The sequence below is a fragment of the Cherax quadricarinatus genome, chromosome 38, assembly GCF_038502225.1.
Source record: "Cherax quadricarinatus isolate ZL_2023a chromosome 38, ASM3850222v1, whole genome shotgun sequence".
Classification (NCBI taxonomy): Eukaryota; Metazoa; Arthropoda; class Malacostraca; order Decapoda; family Parastacidae; genus Cherax; species Cherax quadricarinatus.
Window position 1 is genome coordinate 28,015,992 of NC_091329.1, and position 20,920 is coordinate 28,036,911.

At 37.7% G+C, this 20,920-nt stretch overlaps 1 long non-coding RNA gene across 1 annotated transcript in view; it reads right to left on the minus strand.

Moving 5' to 3' along the window:
• Window positions 1-19,519, minus strand: part of LOC128692871 (uncharacterized) — a 626,907-nt gene extending 607,388 nt beyond the window's left edge. Inside the window, exon 1 of the long non-coding RNA XR_011392873.1 lies at window positions 19,448-19,519. This is a non-coding gene — a long non-coding RNA (uncharacterized lncRNA). The remainder of the gene's footprint in view (window positions 1-19,447) is intronic.
• Between the last annotated feature and the right edge of the window lie 1,401 nt (window positions 19,520-20,920).

Genomic DNA, 20,920 nt, shown 5'->3' on the forward strand with positions numbered 1-20,920 from the left:
TCTGACATGCCTCCCCCCCTCTCACCACCTGGAACCCCAGCAGCATCCAGGGCACCCACAAGCCCCTCAACTGTGACCTCTCCTGGGGTCCCTAACAGGTCGTGGAGGACTGAATCAATGGTAGCCTCCACGGCCCTGTCCTCACCCAGTGACACCACATCTTTGGTCGCCGGTGCCTGCCCGGCAGTGCATGTCTCTCTCGGAAGAGTTACACACTCTTCCTCCCTCAAGGCCTCCTCGACCTCCACACTCCAAGCCTTGTTCAAGGAAACCGACTCAGGTCGTGCCAAATCCAACGTCCTAAGGTCCTCTGATGCCTCCTTATGCTGCTCCTTCGCCTGTGTACCCTGTTGCTTAACACACTGCGCAGCAATGTGATCATATGCACCACATAATCGACAGGTACGTTGTTGCCCTGTGTAAGTCACCATTACTTGAGTCCTGAAGTCTTCTAGGAAAATATAGGAAGGAATAGGATGCCTCAATGTCATTTTTAAGGAAAAACTTCCTTCAGGCATCCCAGAATATGATCCTTCCTTCCACTTCCCCAATGTCGCCATATGAACAGTCCCAAACTTCTCGAAGACGGCACGTAGGTCTGCCTCATTAGCCTCAAAGGGTACATTTCTTATCTTCACCCACGTATAATGGCGGGACACATCATGTAGCCTTACCGTCACTGCAGGATTCACTGGTACACAAAGATCTTGGAACCTGGCGACTATGTCCTCATATACACTTGCATTGAGAAATTTCACAAAAATTCTATATGCCCCGTTCAAGGCTACACCATACAGCTCTTCGTTGGCAATGCCGTATGTGTCCCTGATGATGGCAGGTAATAAAACTTGAGCTGAGTGGGCATGCACAGCCCCACGCACCACTTCAATGCCGACAGTGTTTACCCTTCTTCTTGCCGGCTGCGCCATTTTGAGAAAACCAAGTTGTCACCGGCTGACAGCAGAGGGCAGGCTCAGCTCACGTCCGCTCGTCCCAAAGGTTGAGCGACGAATGCGAGCATCACAATTTAGAGTCCAAGCATCAGGCCATTTAAAGAGACTTTAAGATAAACTATACGAAGAGTGGTAAATCTAATAAAACATTTGAAATCTGGTCATTGTATCCACACTTGCACCAGCTGAATAAATAAACTTGTAATTTGATGAGATTCTTTCTCAGTGACCAATGTTTGTACTGGAAATGATAATTATTTTTTAACAATTATATTTACACATTACAATGAGAAGATGATGAGATCTAAAAAGAAAATGATTATAATAGCTTAACTTCGCTCTACAGCAGCTGACAGGATGAGCTGCGGGAACACAACTGTTATGGCCGCGCCAACTCATGTGTTATATATTCTATAACGTGAACGTATACCGATACCTCTTGATTAGTATATAAAGAACGACATTTGATATTTTATTTTTAGTTACGTACAGTATTATGTTTCAAATAAATACTGTTTTATTGGAACACACTAGAGATGAATACACTTGATCGGTGGTATTACCTGTTTACCTGGAGAGGGTTACGGGGGTCAACGCCCCTACGGCCCGGTCTGTGACCAGGCCATCGGAGGTTCACTTTGTAATGCCATATGCAAAGCTCGTATTGGTTCTAGAGAGTTTTATTGTTTTATTTTGTTAGTACCACAATAAAACAAAGTAATGTCACTATTCTCTTCTATCCATCTCTAGGTATAAACCTTGGTAATAGGTAGGTAGATTCGCCAGGATAATCGCCCGGCCCGGGCCTTTTCCAAGAGGTGGCCCAGGCTTGGCTCTCTGTCGTGGGAGTGTCTCAGACCAATGTCTGCCATGAGAGGAGGTATAAGTACCCCCTCGTCTTCTGGGACCAGCTGTCCCCAGGCCTGGCCCCATTCCCCGCCCCCACAAGGCTCGGAGGGAGAAGCTAGGCACCACAAACCTCGCCCACACTGGGCTCGAAGGGTGTGGTAGCTGCATAGCAGCAAACGATGTCAGGAGATGCAAAAACAGCAAGCACTACAGGTTTCTTTTGGAGTCACACCCCAGCTTCGGGCATTAGCCCGAGCGCTGGGGAAGCTCAAGAATGCCTGTTGTTATGTGTGTTGCTGCTACTACTGCTTCACTTGTCTGTTACACACGCTTGATAATAGATACCAACAAATTAATTTAGAAAGACACGTGAGCAAATACTAGGACATATTTATTAGAACACGTTTCAGCCTTGGGACCTTGATCAGTGTCCCATGACCAAAACGTTTTCAGATAAATATGTCCTAGTGTTTGCTCACGTGGTATTTTAAATCAATCTCTATCCTCCCTGGGACCACTGCCTAGGAATACGGCTCCTCAGCCTCAACTGTCTAATCCACTTCGTAACCATGACTGTACAGTTGGTAAATATATTCCAGAGCGGCCATCGATAATTTTTTTTTTTAAGAAACACAAGATCTAACACCAATTTTCAGTACAAGAATAGAGGTTGTGTCAGTGGCGATCTTCTAATGTATCTAATATTTTTTAATCAGTTGACATTAACTGGTGATTTGCGTGGAGGAGATTGCAAGGAACAGTCCTGTACGCGATATCGCCACATATCCTACAGATAATATCCTGAGGCTTGACGTTTCCATCAGCAAGGACCCATTTGGTACATTTAATGGTTTAGGTAAAGTCTTTCGATGTAAATGTAACTTGCTGGATTCACGTGTTTGGTCCTTCGTCCATAACATGTTTTCAAATTAACACTTGAGAAATCTTGTCTAGGCAATTTCAAGACCGACTTTTTTTTGACATTTGTGGGGTCCGGGTTTGATATAATTCTAGTTTATGAACACGCTCGTTCAGTCAAGTTGGATAAAGAGAGTCGTTTCTCTTTTATATTGTACTACAGATGTGACTGTGTGGCAGAAATATTGTACTACAGATGTGACTGTGTGGCAGAAATATTGTACTACAGATGTGACTGTGTGGCAGAAATATTGTACTACAGATATGACTGTGTGGCAGAAATATTGTACTACAGATGTGACTCTGTGGCAGAAATATTGTACTACAGATGTGACTGTGTGGCAGAAATATTGTACTACAGATGTGACTGTGTGGCAGAAATATTGTACTACAGATGTGACTGTGTGGCAGAAATATTGTACTACAGATGTGACTGTGTGGCAGAAATATTGTACTACAGATGTGACTGTGTGGCAGAAATATTGTACTACAGATGTGACTGTGTGGCAGAAATATTGTACTACAGATGTGACTGTGTGGCAGAAATATTGTACTACAGATGTGACTGTGTGGCAGAAATATTGTACTACAGATGTGACTGTGTGGCAGAAATATTGATCATCAACTTAACGATGATTTGGCTCTTCTCTCGAAGGAAAGAATCTGTAGTGCAAGCTAGTCTGATCTGAGATGTGATGGGAGCATCGAGATTGCTCATTTAGGGCTGTTTTTTCATAAATAGTGTATCTCGGCTGTGCCGAACCTTGACCGATGCATTAACTGTGGAACCTTGTCGAACCATTAACCAGTTGGTGATCCCTAAAGCCTTGAAATTGATCCATGATGTTCCATATGTAGCGCATTTAGGTCAAGAATTTAATGTCAGAGAGGCCAGAATGAAATATTTCTGGCCTAAGATGGAAAGGGAGATCACAGAAACATGAAGTAGTGAATAATTTGCCTCTACTAAGGCATCACAAATGGTCCTAACGTGATCCTACAATATCCTATCACAAAGGAGACTTTGGAGGGAACTTCGGTCGACCTGCTGACGAATTTCGTGTCATTGCAAAATTTCACACGCTGAAGTGTCCGGGTTCGACTCCCGGTAAGGATGAAAACAGGTGTGTTTCCTTACACCGGTTATCTAATGTCACCCATCAGTAAAATAAGTACCTGGGTGTTAGTCCACTGGTGTGGGTCACATCCTGGGACAAAACTGACCTAATTTGCCCGAAATGCTTTGCATACCAAGAGGCTTTCTATATAGTAGTATGTCATTGATGTCAGCTACCCCTGTATACCTTGTATATGTACCCGTAGAAATAAAGATATTATATTATTATTTTTAAATTGGAGAAAGATAATATAATATTTTAGATGGGCAATAACCTAACTCATGTTCACTTGTTCTAATTCCAGAGAAAATCGCTGAGACTGTTGCAGATGTGTTCCATGGGAGAATTATTCTTTGTCGCACTTGCCCTCGAATCCTCTTGCCCGACAATAGCTCCGAATTCATTAATTTAACCATGAACAAACTTAGCCTCTAATTTAGCATTCATAAGATCCCAATGACTGCGTGTCACCCCATGAGCAAGGCGACCTCGGTCAATATATGAATCACAAAATTCTTGATGCACTGCGAGTAACGATTGAATTTAGCAGTGCGACTTGGAACAATGCAATTTCAGAAGTGCAAAGTACTTATCGCTCAAGAACAACATGGGAAAAAACCTCACTATGCTTTGTACCATTATGATAATCGATTACCTTGCGAGATGCTGCCTCAGAATAGCTGTAAACCAGACGGTCTCAACGCGAATGAGATGTGGAACTGTCGCCATATCTTTCAGAGATTTCCAGAAAACCTCGAAAAAGGACAACGTCAAGAATCTGGAGTTTAAATCGTTTCCTAAATTCATTGATCTTTAATGTATTCTCAGACAAATACGTGGGGGTAAGTTCCAGATCATGGACCTAGCCAGTGAGATAATCCAAGAAGCTCACTTGGACCCTATGAAATACGTTAATAATTTGCAAACTAGATAGTCTAAGATTTCAAATTTATCGAAAACCTACGAACAAAAATAATCTCACACAATTCTATTCCAATTAGGATACTATGACCAAATGAGGCATCATCATCTGATTTTCCTAAGAGCATACCGAATTTATAGTCCTGAGTTTCTTGAAGAGGAATGTACATACATACACCGAACCTTCACTGCTTTACATTTTCCTTCCTTTTTCATCAAAGACTGCAAGGAAATAGCTCTTAGGATCATTAATTTTCCACGCACCAACACCACTCCTAACAAACTTATAATCATTCCCAACAGCCAGGTTGCATTGAACGTTTCTAAAGTACTCGCACAAACTACCACTAGAATCGCCATCGCATCCAGCGCTTCCATAAGGGATCTAACCAGGACAAAATCTCTGCACCACAAACCAGTCAATGCAGGGGTTTACACTATAATTTGTGGAGGCTGTGAGAGATTATGTGGATGAAACAGCAGGAAACCTCGAAACACACTTCAGCGACGCCTTACTAGTGATCAAAGAACCTAATTTCCGCAGACGTAAATGCCTTGAATCATCATTAATCGCTGTTTCTAACACAAGTAAAATAAAGGCAGCTTCATTATCTCTGAAGTCTTAGCAAGAATCCTCCTCAAAACAGTAAATCCAGCCATCACATAGTTGCTGCTGATACTACATAACAGCATAAAAGAGGAAGAGCACAACAACAGGCCTTCTCAAATCCAGCCAGCTGAAGGCCTCGGTCAGATGACCAAAAGCTCCAACGGGGGTCATCATCTGACTAAGACCCACATCAGGAAACACTTATCTCGTTTTCTGACGAACCTTACCTAACCTAACCTAATATTATTTTGCTACTCAAGCTTTAATAACCTTTTTACTCATGTACAAACCAACTTTTTCTACTACGTATATCAGTACTACTACTACTGCTACCTCCACTAGAACTACAACACCTCACTCGAAGCCTATATATACCCTCTGTGTCCATGTATTGTTTGTAATGGCTTGACAAAGCTCTTAGTGAGCGAAACGTTGCCACAATAAAATGTCACATTAGTTGCATTGGTGTCCTTTTACCTAACACAAACAGAAGCTGTCCAATAAAAACAAATAACCCTTTTTCCTTACATCTTGTTATGATAAACACTATTCTGTATCTTCCAGCAGGACACCTGCGTAATACATACCCTGTCCTTGACACATCAAATTCTTGTGCTGAGTATACAAATTGCTTGCTAGCTGTACTACGTCTTAGTACCTTAGACTTAATAAATACGTCATGATACAGTGATAGAGCTTTCTGTAAATGTGTGTCAGTTAACAAGTAAATGTAATTTAATAAATGTTAATTTTACAATTATTGCATTGTAGTGCTACAGGAGACAACAAGTCGGCCGAGAGTTCCTGCGCTTCCAGCCAGAACGTGACCCGCCGAGGTAATGTTAGGGAGAAACTTTATTCAGAGAGTTTTAAACTCTCTACTTCAAACAAGTTTCGTTATCTCCCCACAAGAGTCAGTCTCAGAATACGGGCGGTTCTCCGTTCACAGAATCTAGTCTCGGGACACTGGCTGGTGTTACCTGTCTCTCCGTCTGTTATGCATCATCATATCAACAGAAGGAGTAGTGCTTGCCATACAGTAGCAGTTTGATTTTTTTTCTTTATCTTACCCCCTTTACTTTACCCGCCCCTTTATTTATTTATTTATTTTTTTTTTTTTGCTTTCTTTACGAATCCGTACCATTACTGCTGAAGCAGTAATGTCGGACAATACAGAGCCAAGCGCATTATGGCCGAGGAAAAATGAATGCCTCCCTTGCATTAATTCAGTGTCCAACAGAGGTTACAGTGAAGACTTCTAGTCTGCCACGTGCTCTTACTCTGTGGCTCGGTCACAGGTATCATTGCCTACGCCCACGACTCGTCTCATTCAGCACTGCTTCAGTCTCCGGGTCTCCTCGCTATCAAGCCAATACAGAAAATACCCTGAAGGAAATGATGGGAAGTAGAGGGATATCAGTTTTATGAGTTTTAGGAAGACAATAGAAATATGGTAGAGAGGGACAAATAACACGGAACTGTTGAACAAGGTCAAAGTCAGGTGGACAGAGGTCGGAGAGAGTCCGAAGTTTTATTGTTGAAAGTTTTCATGATGCCATCAAAAGGTTGGACTTTGATCTTGTTCGACGTTTCCGTGTAATTTGTCCCTCTCTACCTTATTTCTATGGTCTTCCTAAACATAATATTCCTCTACCTCCCAACATTTCCTCTAGAGGTTCTGTCTCTTACTCTCTTGCCTCTTGGCTGGCTATTACTCTCACTTCCTTTCTTGGAACTTCTCAAGACTTCATCGAACGTGTTCGACCTCTCCCGACCTATAAAATACTAAATCTGGACGTTGAATATCTCTTCACTAATGTCCTTCTTGATGATGTTCTTAATTTTCTCAGAGAGAAGGCCAAAGAAAGGTTACTTCATCTCCCTGTACCTACTGATGTACTTCTTGATATTTTTCACCTTTGTGTGGACTAACTCCTTCTCTTTTGAAGATAATTTTTATTCTCAATCTTTCGGTGTCACTATGGGCTCTCTATTCCCTGTTCTTGCTAATCTTTATATGGAATACTTCGAAAAATGTTCTTCTTCCTACTATTGGAATGCGTCCATCCCTCTGGCCTCGCTATGTAGATCCATCCATCAAGCTCAAGGGTGAGTGGGACTCCCATTCTTTGCCTCCTTTCCTTCAAGTACATGTCCCTTTTGGTGCAAAATTAATTTTTTTTTTTACATGAACATTAATCAAAAAATATATCTTTAAACTTATAAGAGAAAATTTTAGAAAGGACTTAATTTTAAATGAGTTCTTGCTGATTGACCAGTTTCACATATTTGGCACGACATATATATATATATATATATATATATATATATATATATATATATATATATATATATATATATATATATATATATATATATATATATATATATATTTCGTGCCGAATAGGCAGAACTTGCGATCTTGGCTTAAGTAGCAACGTTCATCTTGCCATATAGGACAAGCGAAAATTTGTGTATGCAATAATTTCGCCAAAATCATTCCGAACCTAACGAAAAGAATATATCTCACTGTGTTTGTTTAGTATTAAATTATTGTAAACAAATCAAAAATATATTTAGTTGGGTTAGGCTAAAATAAATTGTTCTTGTTATAATAAGGTTAGGTAAGTTTTCTAAGATTCTTTTGGAGCAAGATTAAGAATTTGTACATTAACATTAATGAAAAAAAAATATCTTTAAACGTATAAGAGAAATTTTTAGAAAGGACTTAATTTTAAATGAGTTCTTGCTAATTGACCAGTTTTACATATTCGGCACGACAAATATATATATATATATATATATATATATATATATATATATATATATATATATATATATATATATATATATATATGCAATACGATCACAGTAAACAGGTGATTTCAGAATATGCAAAACAACCACTCTGAAAGAATAGAGAAATTCCAAGCGCTTTCGTGACTACTCACATTATCAAGGAACTATGAAAGTAAAGCATCCAAGGAAGCTATATAAGGGGTCTGGCCAGCACCTCACTATCAGATCCCACAACGGTTAAACACCTGACGCGCGCCGACCCAACTTGGATAGGTCCTTTGCACAACTCACCCACAAACTATTCTACCCAAGAAAATTTAAAAATTATTTGTCCAGTGTATTATTAAATTCTTCCCAAATTCTATTAATTATAAATGGATCTAATTTATATAAACCAAAGGAAATATTCATATTAGTATTGTCAAAACTGCTTTTTATGAAACAAGATTCAATTATATTCCTGTCAACCATAGACCTGCTTGATACTACTTTCTCAACTTTTTGAAAATCAATTGGATGGTTAAAATCTCTTACATGAATGAATAGAGCATTGGAATCTTGTCCAGTTCTAATCCAGTTTTAATCTTAGTTCGAGATTTTTACCAGTTTGACCGTAATAAACTTTATCGCAAATTTTACAAGGAATCTTATAGACACATCCATCAGCATTTTGGGGGGAATTCTTTATCAAAAGTTTTTTACTGTATCAAGATTTTTGAATACAACTTTAATATTAAAAGTCTTAAGAAGAGAAGGCATATCAACCAAGTTTTCATGATAAGAGAGAACCAACATATTTTTAGTTGAATAAGGCTGGTTGTCCCTTTTTGGATTGTAAAAAGTATTTCTAGCAACTTTAAAAGATTTATCAATTACATTTCTTGGGTATTTTAAATCATTACCTCTTTCATAAATTTTGGATATTTCCTCATCTATGAACTCAGGACTACAAATTCGTAAAGCTCTCAAAAACATTGATGAGAAACCAGACAGTTTGACTCTATCTTGATGCGAGGAATAATAGTGGACATAGGAACAGTTATTTGTAGGCTTTCTGTAAATTTTAAATTTGAATTCATTATTACCCTTAATAATTAAAACATCTAGAAAAGGCAATGAGTTATTTTCTTCAAACTCAACAGTAAAGTTTATAGAATGGGCTAAGCTATTTAATTTTCCTAGGAAATGGTGTATATCTACATTTTTGGGCATAAGACACAAAATATCATCAACATATCTGAACCATTTAGCTCTATTAGGGAGGATTGTGTTAAGTAACCTTGTTTCAAAAAATTCCATGTATAGGTTACTAAGAACAGGTAAAAGAGGATTTCCCATTGCCATACCAAACTTCTGAGTGTAAAACTTATCATTAAATACAAATTTTGCATCAACAATGCAAAGTTTAATAAGTTTAATGATAGTAGGAACTGGCAATGGTAAATCAAAGTTAACGAGTTCTTCAGATAAGAAACTTAATAAATCATTAACAGGAACTTTCGTAAACAAGGAAGTAACATCAAAATTAACCACGTTAAAATCATTTAAGTCAGTCAAGGAGCTTAATTTATCAACCAAGTCTATGTTGTTTTTAACATTAAAGTTAGAAATTTTGCCAACAATAGGGCTCAAAATATCAACAAGCCATTCGGATAATTTATATGAAACTGACCCTATGGAGCTAATAATTGGTCTGACTGGATTCCCTGGTTTATGTGTTTTTATTAGTCCATACATGTAAGGTAAAGATGGATTAGTGGAAGTAAATTGTTCGACTAATTCATCTTTGCCTTTCAGTAGAAGTTTTATTGTTTTATTGAAATTGCTGTTAACGGTTTCTAGGGGATTTTTCCTAAGTTTAGAATAGGTTTCAGTATCATCTAAGAGATTATTCATTGCAATAGTAATTATGAAAGAAAATGATTACCAAGAAAAAATGAATAAACTCTTAGATACTGAAACCTATTCTAAACTTAGGAAAAATCCCCTAGAAACCGTTAACAGCAATTTCAATAAAACAATAAAACTTCTACTGAAAGGCAAAGATGAATTAGTCAAACTAATCCACTAATCCATCTTTACCTTACATGTATGGACTAATAAAAACACACAAACCAGGGAATCCAGTCAGACCAATTATTAGCTCCATAGGGTCAGTTTCATATAAATTATCCAAATGGCTTGTTGATATTTTGAGCCCTATTGTTGGCAACCATTTCCTTGGAAAATTAAATAGCTTAGCCCATTCTATAAACTTTACTGTTGAGTTTGAAGAAAATAACTCATTGCCTTTTCTAGATGTTTTAATTATTAAGGGTAATAATGAATTCAAATTTAAAATTTACAGAAAGCCTACAAATAACTGTTCCTATGTCCACTATTGTTCCTCGCATCAAGATAGAGTCAAACTGTCTATTTTCTCATCAATGTTTTTGAGAGCTTTACGAATTTGTAGTCCTGAGTTCATAGATGAGGAAATATCCAAAATTTATGAAAGAGGTAATGATTTAAAATACCCAAGAAATGTAATTGATAAATCTTTTAAAGTTGCTAGAAATACTTTTTACAATCCAAAAAGGGACAACCAGCCTTATTCAACTAAAAATATGTTGGTTCTCCCTTACCATGAAAACTTGGTTGATATGCCTTCTCTTCTTAAGACTTTTAATATTAAAGTTGTATTCAAAAATCTTGATACAGTAAAAAAACTTTTGATAAAGAATTCCCCCCAAAATGCTGATGGATGTGTCTATAAGATTCCTTGTAAAATTTGCGATAAAGTTTATTACAGTCAAACTGGTAAAAATCTCGAACTAAGATTAAAACTGGATTAGAACTGGACAAGATTCCAATGCTCTATTTATTCATGTAAGAGATTTTAACCATCCAATTGATTTTCAAAAAGTTGAGAAAGTAGTATCAAGCAGGTCCATGGTCGACAGGAATATAATTGAATCTTGTTTCATAAAAAGCAGTTTTGACAATAATATGAATATTTCCTTTGGTTTATATAAATTAGATCCATTTATAATTAATAGAATTTGGGAAGAATTTAATAATACACTGGACAAATAATTTTTAAATTTTCTTGGGTAGAATAGTTTGTGGGGTGAGTTGTGCAAAGGACCTATCCAAGTTGGGTCGGCGCGAGTCAGGTTGTGGGATCTGATAGTGAAGTGCTGGCCAGACCCCTTATATAGCTTCCTTGAATGCTTTACTTTCATAGTTCCTTGATAATGTGAGTAGTCACGAAAGCACTTGGAATTTCTCCATTCTTTCAGAGTGGTTGTTTTGCATATATATATATATATATATATATATATATATATATATATATATATATATATATATATATATATATACATATATATATATATTTTATTATCACACTGGCCGATTCCCACCAAGGCAGGGTGGCCCGAAAAAAGAAAAACTTTCACCATCATTCACTCCATCACTGTCTTGCCAGAAGGGTGCTTTACACTACAGTTTTTAAACTGCAACATTAACACCCCTCCTTCAAAGTGCAGGCACTGTACTTCCCATATCCAGGACTCAAGTCCAGCCTGCCGGTTTCCCTGAATCCCTTCATAAATGTTACTTTGCTCACACTCCAACAGCACGTCAAGTATTAAAAACCATTTGTCTCCATTCACTCCTATCAAACACGCTCACGCATGCCTGCTGGAAGTCCAAGCCCCTCGCACACAAAACCTCCTTTTCCCCCTCCCTCCAGAGAAATTCCAGGCGCTTTCGTGACTACTCACATTATCAAGGAACAATAAAAGTAATACATCAAAGGAAGCTATATAAAGGGTCTAGCCCACACCTCACTAACACATCCCACAACAAAGCAATACCTGACGCGCAACTCATAAGAAAGGGAACACTGCAGCAGGCCCACTGGCCCAAATAGACAGGTCCTTCACACAACACACCAACAAACTATTCTACCCAATAATTAAGAATTTTAAAATTTATTATTTGTCCAATGTATTATTAAATTCTTCCCAAATTCTATTAATTATAAATGGATCTAATATATATATATATATATATATATATATATATATATATATATATATATATATATATATATATATATATATTCCTGGAGAGAGTTTCGGGGGTCAACGCCCCCGCGGCCCGGTCTGTGACCAGGCCTCCTATATATGCAAAACAACCACTCTGAAAGAATAGAGAAATTCCAAGCGCTTTCGTGACTACTCACATTATCAAGGAACTATGAAAGTGAAGCATCCAAGGAAGCTATATAAGGGGTCGGCTTCCTTGGATGCTTCACTTTCATAGTTCCTTGATAATGTGAGTAGTCACGAAAGCGCTTGGAATTTCTCTATTCTTTCAGAGTGGTTGTTTTGCATATTTTGAAATCACCTGTTTACTGTGATCTTATTGCATATATATATATATATATATATATATATATATATATATATATATATATATATATATATATATATATATATATATATATATATATATATATATATATATATATATATGTAAATATACATGAAATATAGGGAGTGGTAGGAGACAATTCTCAAACAGCTTGAGGGAGAACCTTGAGTCTTCCCTTAAGCAAGTTTATTCTTTTCTCTGAGGATGAGGGTCCCTATAACAGTTCTAGAGGTGGTACCTCCCTATATTTTATATATACATATATATATATATATATATATATATATATATATATATATATACATATATATATATATATATATACATATATATATATATATACATATATATATATATATATATACATATATATATATATATATATATATATATATATAAATATATATATATATATATATACATATATATATGTCGTGCCAAATATGTAAAACTGGTCAATTAGCAAGAACTCATTTAAAATTAAGTCCTTTCTAAAATTTTCTCTTATAAGTTTAAAGATATATTTTTTTGATTAATGTTAATGTAAAAAAAAATAATTTTGCACCAAAAGGAACTTAGAAAACTTACCTAACCTTATTTTATCAAGAACAATATATTTTAGCCTAACCCAACTAAATATATTTTAGATTTGTTTACACTAATTTAATACTAAACAATCACAGTGAAATATATTTTTTTCGTTAGGTTCTGAACGGTTTTTGCAAAATTATTGCATACACAAATTTTCACTTGTCCTATATGGCAAGATAAGCGTTGCTATTTAAGCCAAGATCGCCCGTTCTGCCTATTCGGCACGACATATATATATTAACACACTGACAGATTCCCACCAAGGCAGGGTGGCCCGAAAAAGAAAAACTTTCACTATCATTCACTCCATCACTGTCTTGCCAGAAGGGTGCTTTACACTACAGTTTTTAAACTGCAAAATTAACACCCCTCCTTCAGAGTGCAGGCACTGTACTTCCCATCTCCAGGACTCAAGTCCGTCCTGCCGGTTTCCCTGAATCCCTTCATAAATGTTACCTTGCTCACACTCCAACAGCACGTCAAGTATTAAAATCCATTTGTCTCCATTCACTCCTATCAAACACTCTCACGTATGCCCACTGGAAGTCCAAGCCCCTCACACACAAAACCTTCTTTACCCCCTCCCTCCAACCTTTCCTAGGCCGACCAGAACCCCGCCTTCCTTCCTCTACAGACTGATACACTCTTGAAGTCATTCTCTTTCTCTCCATTCTCTCTACATGTCCGAACCACCTCAACAACCCTTCCTCGGCCCTCTGGACAACAGTTTTGGTAATCTTGCACCTCCTCCTAACTTCCAAACTACGAATTCTCTGCATTATATTCACACCACACATTGCCCTCAGACATGACATCTCCACTGCCTCCAGCCTTCTCCTTGCTGCAACTTTCATCACCCATGCTTCACACCCATATAAGGGCGTTGGTAAAACTATACTCTCATATATTCCCCTCTTTGCCTCCAAGGACAAAGTTCTTTGTCTCCACAGACTCCTAAGTGCACCACTCACCCTTTTCTCCTCAGCAATTCTATGATTCACCTCATCTTTCATAGACCCATCTGCTGACACGTTCACTCTCAAATATCTGAATACATTCACCTCCTCCATACTCTCTCCCTCCAATCTGATATCCAATCTTTCATCACCTAATCTTTTTGTTATCCTCATAACCTTACTCTTTCCTGTATTCACTTTTAATTTTCTTCTTTTACATACCCTACCAAATTGATTCACCAAGCTCTGCAACTTCTCTTCAGAAACTCCCAAGAGCACAGTGTCATCAGCAAAGAGCAACTGTGACAACTCCCACTTTATGTGTGATTCTTTATCTTTTAACTCCACGCCTCTTGCCAAGACCCTCGCATTTACTTCTCTTACAACCCCATCTATAAACATATTAAACAACCACGGTGACATCACACATCCTTGTCTAAGGCCTACTTTTACTGGGAAATAATCTCCCTCTTTCCTACATACTCTAACTTGAGCCTCACTATCCTCGTAAAAACTCTTCACTGCTTTCAGTAACCTACCTCCTACACCATACACCTGCAACATCTGCCACATTGCCCCCCTATCCACACTGTCATACGCCTTTTCCAAATCCATAAATGCCACAAAGACCTCTTTAGCCTTATCTAAATACTGTTCACTTATGTTTCACTGTAAACACCTGGTCCACACCCCCCCTACCTTTCCTAAAGCCTCCTTGTTCATCTGCTATCCTATTCTCCCTCTTACTCTTAATTCTTTCAATAATAACTGTACCATACACTTTACCAGGTATACTCAACAGACTTATCCCCCTATAATTTTTGCACTCTCTTTTGTCCCCTTTGCCTTTATACAAAGGAACTATGCATGCTCTCTGCCAATCCCTAGGTACCTTACCCTCTTCCATACATTTATTAAATAATTGCACCAACCACTCCAAAACTATATCCCCACCTGCTTTTAACATTTCTATCTTTATCCCATCAATCCCGGCTGCCTTACCCCCTTTCATTTTACCTACTGCCTCACGAGCTTCCCCCACACTCACAACTGGCTCTTCCTCACTCCTACAAGATGTTATTCCTCCTTGCCCTATACACGAAGTCACAGCTTCCTTATCTTCATCAACATTTACCAATTCCTCAAAATATTGATTCCATCTTCCGAATACCTTTAACTCTCAATTTAATAACTCTCCTTTCCTATTTTTAACTGACAAATCCATTTGTTCTCTAGGCTTCCTTAACTTGTTGATCTCACTCCAAAAGTTTTTCTTATTTTCAACAAAATTTGTTGGTAACATCTCACCCACTCTCTCATTTACACTCTCTTTACATTGCTTCACCACTCTCTTAACCTCTCTCTTTTTCTCCATATACTCTTCCCTCCTTGCATCACTTCTACTTTGTAAAAACTTCTCATATGCTAACTTTTTCACCCTTACTACTCTCTTTACATCATCATTCCACCAATCGCTCCTCTTCCCTCCCGCACCCGCTTTTCTGTAACCACAAACTTCTGCTGAACACTCTAACACTACATTTTTAAACCTACCCCATACCTCTTCGACCCCATTGCCTATGCTCTCATTAACCCATTTATCCTCCAATAGCTGTTTATATCTTACCCTAACTGCCTCCTCTTTTAGTTTATAAACCTTCTCCTCTCTCTTCCCTGATGCTTCTATTCTCCTTGTATCCCATCTACCTTTTACTCTCAATGTAGCTACAACTAAAAAGTGATCTGATATATATGTGGCCCCTCTATAAACATGTACATCCTGAAGCCTACTCAACAGCCTTTTATCTACCAATACATAATCCGTCAAACTACTGTCATTTCGCCCTACATCATATCTTGTATACTTATTTATCCTCTTTTTCTTAAAATATGTATTACCTATAACTAAACCCCTTTCTATACAAAGTTCAATCAAAGGGTTCCCATTATCATTTACACCTGGCACCCCAGACTTACCTACCACACCCTCTCTAAAAGTTTCTCCTACTTTAGCATTCAGGTCCCCTACCACAATTACTCTCTCACTTGGTTCAAAGGCTCCTATACATTCACTTAACATCTCCCAAAATCTCTCTCTCTCCTCTACATTCCTCTCTTCTCCAGGTGCATACACGCTTATTATGACCCACTTTTCGCATCCAACCTTTACTTTAATCCACATAATTCTTGAATTTACACATTCATATTCTCTTTTCTCCTTCCATAACTGATCCTTCAACATTACTGCTACCCCTTCCTTAGCTCTAACTCTCTCAGATACTCCAGATTTAATCCCATTTATTTCCCCCACCGAAACTCCCCTACCCACTTCAGCTTTGTTTCGCTTATTGTCAGGACATCCAACTTCTTTTCATTCATAACATCAGCAATCATCTGTTTCTTGTCATCCGCACTACATCCACGCACATTTAAGCATCCCAGTTTTATAAAGTTTTTCTTCTTCTCTTTTTTAGTAAATGTCTACAGGAGAAGGGGTTACTAGCCCATTGCTCCCGGCATTTTAGTCGCCTCATACGACACGCATGGCTTACGGAGGAAAGATTCTTTTCCACTTCCCCATGGACAATAGAAGAAATAAAGAAGAACAAGAACTATTTAGAAAAAAGAGAAAAACCTAGATGTATGTATATATATATGCATGTGCATGTCTGTGAAGTGTGACCAAAGGGTAAGTTGGAGTAGCAAGATATCCCTGTTATCTAGCGTATTTATGAGACAGAAAAAGACATCAGCAATCCTACCATCATGCGAAACAGTTACAGGTTTCTGTTTCACAGTCATCTGGCAGGACGGTAGTACTTCCCTGGGTGGTTGCTGTGTACAAACCTACTACCTATATATTATATCTATATATATATATATATATATATATATATATATATATATATATATATATATATATATATATATATGTATATATATATATATATATATATATATATATATATATATATATATATATATATATATATATATATATATATATATATATATATATATATATATGTCGTGCAGAATAGGCAGAACTTGCCATCTTGGCTTAAATAGCAACGCTCATCTTGCCATATAGGACAAGTGAAAATTTGTGTATGCAATAATTTCGCCAAAATCATTCTGAACCTTACGAAAAAAATATATTTCACTGTGTTTGTTTAGTATTAAATTATTGTAAACAAATCTAAAATATATTTGGTTGGGTTAGGCTAAAATAAATTGTTCTTGTTATAATAAGGTTAGGTAAGTTTTCTAAGATTCTTTTGGTGCAAAATTAAAAATTTTTACATTAACATTAATGAAAAAAATATATCTTTAAATGTATAGGAGAAAATTTTAGAAAGGACTTAATTTTAAATGAGTACTTGCTAATTGACCAGTTTCACATATTCGGCACGACATATATATATATATATATATATATATATATATATATATATATATATATATATATATATATATATATATATATATATATATATATATATATATCGTGCCGAATATGTAAAACTGGTCAATTAGCAAGAACTCATTTAAAATTAAGTCCTTTCTGAAATTTTCTTTTATACGTTTATAGATAAATTTTTTTTCATTAATGTTAATGTCAAAATTTTTAATTTTGCATCAAAAGAATCTTAGAAAACTTACCTAACCTTATCATAACAAGAGCAATTTATTTTAGCGTAACCCAACTAAATATATTTTAAATACGTTTACAATAACTTAATACTAAACAAACACAATGAAATATATTTTTTTCGTTAGGTTCAGAATTATTTTGGTGAAATTATTGCATACACAAATTTTCACTTGTCCTATATGGCAAGATGAGCATTGCTATTTAAGCCAAGATCGCAAATTCTGTCTATTCGGCACGACATATATATGTATATGTATGTGTGTGTGTGTGTGTGTGTGTGTGTGTGTGTGTGTGTGTGTGTGTGTGTGTGTGTGTGTGTGTGTGTGTGTGTGTGTGTGTGTGTGTGTGGTGTGTGTGTGTGTATGTATGTTTGAAATAAACGCGAACAGCCAAAGGGAGAAAAGGGAGAACTGAATCACAGCTCTAGGCCTATCGTGTTGCTATCAACTGGTGCAACATGTTGTTTGCGAAGGCATTACTTTGATCATTCCTGCTACACGTGTATTTATGTTTCTTTATTCTAATATGAAATTAATTCTTGTTACAATGTCCGCAAGGGATATTAATGACACTAGTGGTGCATGCAGAGAATGCAGAAGACTGCTGTCTGGTGAGATCATTGATTTATGCCTTAGTTATCATTCTCGGCAAAGTACTCTTAGGGTGTTTGTCAGGTTACCAAACATGATAACTAAATACGTACTTGTTTGTTATACATAATGAATGTGTATTTAATATAATAGCCAAATTATTTCCCCAAATGACTTTAAGAGCAAATAGTTGGTATCATGTACCATATTTTCTCCCTCAGTACCTAACCTGCACCAGAACTGTGGTTGTGTTGCCTTCCCGGTCGCACTTTCAGTATTCACTTTCCTATACCTATGCTGTACCGGTAGCACTTTCAGTACTCACTTTCCTATAACTAAGCTATAGCGGTCGCACTTTCAGTACTCACTCACCTAGACCTGAACTGTGGTTGAGTTGCCTTGCAGGTCACACTCTCAGTACTCACTTAGACCTGAACTTTGGTTGCGTTGCCTTCCAAGTCACGCTTTCAGTACTCACCTAGACCTGAGCTGTGATTGTGTTGCCTTCCAGGTCACACACTCAGTACTAACTCACCTAGACTTCAGCTGTGATTGTGTTGCCTTCCCGGTCACACACACAGTACTCACCTAGACCTCAGCTGTGATTGTGTTGCCTTCCCGGTCACACACACAGTACTCACCTAGACTTCAGCTGTGATTGTGTTGCCTTCCCGGTCACACACACAGTACTCACCTAGACTTCAGCTGTGATTGTGTTGCCTTCCCGGTCACACACACAGTACTCACCTAGACCTGAGCTGTGATTGTGTTGCCTTCCCGGTCACACACACAGTACTCACCTAGACCTCAGCTGTGATTGTGTTGCCTTCCCGGTCACACACACAGTACTCACCTAGACTTCAGCTGTGATTGTGTTGCCTTCCCGGTCACACACACAGTACTCACCTAGACTTCAGCTGTGATTGTGTTGCCTTCCCGGTCACACACACAGTACTCACCTAGACTTCAGCTGTGATTGTGTTGCCTTCCCGGTCACACACACAGTACTCACCTAGACTTCAGCTGTGATTGTGTTGCCTTCCCGGTCACACACACAGTACTCACCTAGACCTCAGCTGTGGCTATGCAGCTTCCCAGTCCTGTTCACAGTACTTCCTCACCTCCCTCTCCAGAGCTGAAACAAAATTTTCCGCAATCACAAATTCATGGAATGTTTATTTGTTTAATTTCATCCACTTAAGTTTTGCTGAGCATTAAGTTTGCTGGATAAATATGTTGTTCTGTGAGTAGACTTGGAAGGGCGGCCAGAAAAGTTGGTTAATCAAAATTTATAGTCATTGAGAGAGAGTTTTTTCCGAAAGTGTTGGAGGAGAGAAGAAAGTGACAACGCTTTAAAAATTTCATCTTTTCTTATTATTCTCCTCTGTCTCTGCTAATGTAGCCCTTTAGTTCTCATTTTTCCCAATATTACCTCCACACTATCGGCTCTGTAGCCATCCTCATTATCTACATCACCTATCACCCATTACCCCTGAACACCTGTTCCGTTTTCCTTCATTCATTATACCAGTCTGATCACACCAGAATCAAAACATTGAGAGATATAATACAGGTCTACAAATATTGAATAATTTTGTGTTTTGGAGAAGAAAGGTATTTCACGGAAGACTGATATGACTAATCACCAACGATTAGCTAGTTTCGATGGAAATTTATTTACCAGGTGTGCAGACCATTATGCACAGGTGAATAATGGCCTGCACACCTGGTCGTAACGGGATAAACAGGGAAGCAAGCAAAAGACAGAAGTTATATGACTTGTATTCCTTCACCAAATAAGCAAGCTGGTGTTTACAATATGTACACTATTTACAATATGTACAAAATTGTAAGAGCAAGTGTACAACACGTTCGTCAAAGAAGGCAAAAAAGCAAGAGCTAGACGAAACACCGTGAGCGACCAGGAGCCCAGACAAGTCTATCAAACTCGTGTGACAAGTGGACCACATTACTTCACAGTTCTGGCGGGCCTGTATATGATTGGCCGATGAACTGAGGTACTGATATAACGAAGAGGCCCCAATTAGATCATTAAACCGTTAACGCCTGGTTCGGTGGTCAGGAGGCAGCCTATACGGAAGTGTGACACGCCTAATGAAATGTAACATACTCGTAGCATGCCACAGTAAACAATATATTAGTAATGTATGTGGATAATAAATTCACTTAAACTGACTCGACCCCAAGCTTCTTTCTCCTCTCTTGTATTCCACTTCTGGAGCATCTCTTGTTATTATACGGCACTAATCTGCTGACAGTGACAGACTCCGTTTTTAGTGGTAGTGTTCCTCCATGACTGAGATGTCCTGCGGTAAACATACACCATGCTTATTGCTGACCTCTCCGCAGTGGGTCGGAAAAAATGTAGGTACGAACGGAGGAAATATATGTCTTTAAGACATACTGCAGCCCATTTATTCATAGGACAACATCAGGTTTTCCATCACTTAACTGTAATTGTCATGGAGGAACACTAACACGTTCAACATTTCCGAGAATATTGATTGCTGCTAACCG